The following is a 5,306-nucleotide window of genomic DNA, read 5'->3' as shown; positions in this document are numbered from 1 at the left end:
ATGCTACTTGTAACAACAAAGATATGATAGCAACAAAAGATTTGTAAACCTAATTAGCAACTAACAACAGTTCATTGAATCCCCTAAATCCTAGCGGGAGAACTATTAGCTAAACATGACGATAATAGCGAAACTAATACTAACAAAAGCAATAATAGATAATAACATGATAAAAGATGAAGAGAATTGAAATAATAAGAACTAAAGTAAACAAGGAGAATAAAGGAGTAGAGGAATAAGAGAAGCAAAAGGAAAGAATTAATACTAGAAACTAAATTAAATAAAGTAGAGAAAAGGAGTTACATAATTTTGATCTGGAAAAATAGAGAGGAAGAACTACATAATAAAAGTTTTAAGTTGTAGAAAAGTGATGAAAGGAGTCTAGGGAAGAGATCCCAATTAATGACCTGATTATCTCTTTATATAGTAGAGATATTATTATAAGATAAGCTAAAATAAGGTAAACTAGAGTCTCGACTAAAATAGAGCTGCGTCCGACTTAGTAGGCTCTCGATCGAATAGTAAGGAGGTCGATCGAGAGGTTTGGTGGTCGAAAGTGGTCGATCGAGAAGTAATATGGTCGATCCAGTAGAGTAGTTGGTCGATCGAAAGGCTAGAGTGGCCAATCGAGAGGAATTGTGTTCGATCGAACTCAGCGCGTACTTCCTGCTTTGCGCACTAAACTTCAAATGGCCGCCATTTCTTCGTTACTTGGGCAAATCAGGAGTTTTCGGTGGTGTTGGAAAGCTAAGAGGATGATATTTAATCTCCAATTAGAATAACCTGGATATCAGTTGTAAAACTCGAGATATGGCTCCTCAAAGTAGGCACTATTAATTTGAAGCTCTTCCTTTGCTCGCCTAGCTACCTTACTTCTACGCGCATCACAATTAGTAGTTTCTAAGCTCTGACTCAACTCATCTCCTAAATGCATGCATAGGGACATGTTCTAAGCTTGATTACGCTTCCCTTTGGTTCATTCCTGCAAATAGGACAAGAGAAACCAAAGTAGACAATTCGGGGGACATTTGTAGCTAAACACTACTAAATATGCATAGAAATGCGTGCAATTACGGTACAAAAAGTCTATATAAAATGCACACATCAAACTTCCCCAAACCAAACCTTTGCTTGTCCCCAAGCAAACTAAATGCAACTAACTAATGGAACGGAATATAAAACTCAGAGCTAGCTACAAATCGTCCACCTAAACCATTTTAATGCAATGAAATCAACACTATAGCAAAATTGTCAATGCAAACGAGTTATGGAGGTGTTCGTAAAAACAGATGAACCGTCGACCTTGCAAGACCTTCAAAATTGGACTCTCACGGGTCACTCTTCTCTCAACAAAGCAAAGGGTAAGCATATATATGTAAGAGAGAAAGAAAGATAGTCGCTCACCTAAACTACGACCTACATAAACATGCATGCAATCTAATATAATAGACAATTCTAGCTACCGTACACATACACTCCATCCAATCAAGTCCTATCTCAGGCCGAGTGCTTACAAAATAAGGGAAGTGAGGTAATGGGTAAGAAGGGGTAAAACAATTTGGGATATGTAGAGGTAAAGCGTCAAGCTAGCAACTAAACAATAATAATATATCAACATCCACTTCTAATCCATCTCAACTTGAGCACAATTGCCAATGAGGCATAATCTCACTCAACCAAGCATGACATTAACTCCTCATATGATAAAAATATTGCATAGGAGTAAACCATTTCCAATTTTCCAATTCTTTTTCAATTTTCTCAAATTTTCTCTCTTTTGTTCATTCTTCATGGCTTTTTTTTTCCGGTATTTCTCTATTTTTTTTCAATTTTCTTTCTTTTCTTCTCCTTCTCTTCATTTTACTAACATCTTCTTCCAAAGCAGACCAAACCAACAATAAAATATACCCAATAATTAACTACTAAATTAGCTTGACTAGGGTAGGCTTAAGATTTGGATTGTAGTTAAAAGGGGTCAAAATAAGCTAATTTGGCTATGTGGAGCTCATGGGTAGTGTTGGGCCTGAAAATCCGCAGATATCCCTGATCAATATCTTGCCTTGGCCTGACTATCAGGATGTCAAGCTACCATGACACATGAAGACAGGCGCCAGGCTATGGAGAGGACAAGGGTCAAAATATCAGGATGATATTAGACCAGGAAATCATATTATAAGAAGAATACACGCGCAAAATTAATTAGGAAGATTCTACAATTAAGGCAGCAATTAAGGACGTAATAATGGGTATTATTGCGGGTAATTATGACAGAATATTTGGCATTAATGGTGAGACTAATCAGCCGTTCAGCATATCATTATATAAGAAGCATTTGGAAATCATTTGAAGACGGAAGACATACACAAGACAAATTCAAGCATACAATATTCTCTCACAACTTATAAGCTAATTACGTCCCATTGTGCTAAATAATCAATATAATAGTGAAACCCTCTCCTGGCTTGGTGACCGTGGTTTTTTGTCATTTAAGGATTTTCCACGTATAAAATTCTTTGTTTTATTGTTATTCTTTTATCGTACTTTACTTTCTTGCATTATACCCTGTCAACCTAACTCACAGATAAACTAGAGCTAGTTAACCCTGCCTAAATCTATCCTGACCTGATTTCGCCTTGCGCAAAATCCACACAAAACAATTGTCGCCCACCGTGGGGCATCTAGCTCTTTAAATCTTTTTTCCTCATCCTACAAAAATCCAAATATCCTAGAACAATGGCCCAACCTACCGTTGAAGAACAATTGAATGCAGCCCTCCAACAAATAGTTGAGTTGGAAAGCTTGAAAGAAAAAGTAGCCCAAACTGAAGCTGAAATCCTACAATTAAGAGAATTTGAGTCAGCTCTGAAACAAAAATTGGAAAAAACCCAAGGAGCAAGCTCTAGATTCCAACCAGGAACACCCTTTGCATCGATTATCAAAAACATTGATTTTTCCAGTTTTGGGAGCCCAAGTGGTTCTAAATTCATCATTGCTGATGACGATGGTGATCCAAAAAATGACAATGAAAAACCTGATAAATCTGCAGCAGCCATCATGATGGCAGTAGTCCAGGAAATCAAGAAGCTAAATGAAAAATTCGACAAGATACCTGGAGTACCTGCCAGTTTAGAAGAACTTGTCCCTGACAGCAATGCTGATTCTCCTTTCATAGACGAAATAGCAAAAGTGGACTTGCCCAAAAAGTTTGTGGTCCCGTCTATGAAAATCTATAATGGGACCACAGATCCACAAAATCATGTGGCCCTCTACAAACAGAAAATGTTAGCTGCGTCCTTTCCCAGCGAGTTCAGGCAAGTTTTCATGTGTAAGGGATTTGGAATAACCCTGACCGGACCTGCTCTACAGTGGTACATCAACCTGCCAACTGGGAGCATCCATTCTTTTGCCAACCTGATCAACAACTTCAACCAATAGTTTGCGAGTAGTAAGGAGTTGGAGAAGCGATCCAGTGATCTTTACAGGATTATGCAGAAGCCTGATGAAACTCTCAGGACATTCCTCGCAAGATTCAACAAAGAGAAAGTGTCTATTTCCAGGTGTGACGTTGGAACAACGGTGGAGGCATTCAGGCAGGGGTTGCTACCTCATAGTGACTTATACAATGAGCTCACTAAGTACCCCTACCATACCTTCGAAGATGTCCAGGACAAAACCCTTGCTTATATCAGGCTGTAAGAAGACAAGAGCTACAAACTCGGATCATCCAGTGGACCAAAGGACTATGAAAAAAGTAATAGGAAAAGCAACAAAGGAAACAATTACAGACATACTCCATATTCCAGGCCAGACCATTCAGAAGTCAACCTGGCACATGAGTATCAAGGTAAGGCTAAAATTTTTCCGCCTATTTCTGAGCATAATTTCAGTGTTGATATTGCAGGGTTAATCCAGAGGCTTGACAACATGGGACCAGTAGTCAGATGGCCCAGAAAAGTGGAAAATCCTAATCCTAGGAGAGATAACTCCAAATGGTGTGAATTCCACATGGATGTTGGACACACAACAGATGACTGCTTCACCCTGAGGAAAGAAGTGGCTTATCTGTTGAAATCTGGATACCTGAAAGACCTGATCAAAACGAAAGGCATGAATGAAGATCAAGGCAAAGAGAACCAGGAGCATAAACAGGATCGCAGCCTTCCTCCACCACCCCCAATCTATGAAGTAAAATTCATATATGGTGGATCAGAAATCTGCGGCCTGACCAGTTCAGTGATTGTGACCTAGTAGGTATCCCTGATGTTCATCATGATGGCCTGGTAATTTCTATGCAGATTGGAACCGCCACAGTAAGAAGGATCCTAGTAGATGGAGGCAGCTCAGTAAACTTGATCATGCTTGACGTGCTAAAAGCCATGAAAATAAATGAGGATCAAATCACCAAAAAGTCCAGTGTTTTGGTAGGGTTCAGTGGAGAAACCAGAAGCACATTGGGAGAAATCCACCTCCCAACCTACATTGAAGGAGTCTCATCCTATGAGATATTTGGAGTCCTAGATTTCTTGTCATCCTACAATGTAATTCTGGGCAGACCCTGGATTCATAATGTCAAGGCTGTACTATCGACTTATCACCAGTGTATCAAGATACCGACGGATTGGGGTATAGCCACAATCAAAGGGGATCACAAGACAGCCCAAGAATGCTATACAACAGCCTTGAAACCTTCCAAGGCAGGTAAGTCCCTTGCATAGCAATTACAGTATCCTGTCAGGAGCACTTATATAGCACCTCCCAGAATGGAAACAGATCAGGTAATCCTAGACCCTGAGTACCCTGACAGGTATGTTCTAGTAGGATCTGACGCCCAAGATAGTGTCAGGCCCGAACAGGTAAAATTCCTTAAAAATAAATCATCTTGGTTTGTTTGGTCTCATTTTGATATGACTGGAATTAGTGCTGATATAATTACACACAAACTTAATATTGACCCATCTTTTAAGCCTCTACAACAGAAAAGACGAAAATTTGCAGCTGAAAGAAATGCCATAATCAACGAGGAAGTGGAAAAACTTCTGGATATGGGAATGATTAGGGAAGTAATGTACCCTGAGTGGCTGGCTAATGTGGTTGTTGTGCAGAAAAAGAATGGAAAATGGAGAGTCTGTGTAGATTACACTGACCTGAACAAAGCCTGTCCCAATGACCCATTTCCTTTGCCACATATTGATGCATGGTAGACGCCACAGTAGGGCATGAGATGCTGACATTCATGGATGCTTCCAGTGGATTCAATCAAATAAAAATGCACCTGCGACCAGAGAGAAATCGCATTCATTTGCATC

The sequence above is a fragment of the Silene latifolia genome, chromosome Y (assembly GCF_048544455.1).
Source record: "Silene latifolia isolate original U9 population chromosome Y, ASM4854445v1, whole genome shotgun sequence".
Taxonomy (NCBI): domain Eukaryota; kingdom Viridiplantae; phylum Streptophyta; class Magnoliopsida; order Caryophyllales; family Caryophyllaceae; genus Silene; species Silene latifolia.
This window is presented reverse-complemented; position numbering follows the sequence as displayed.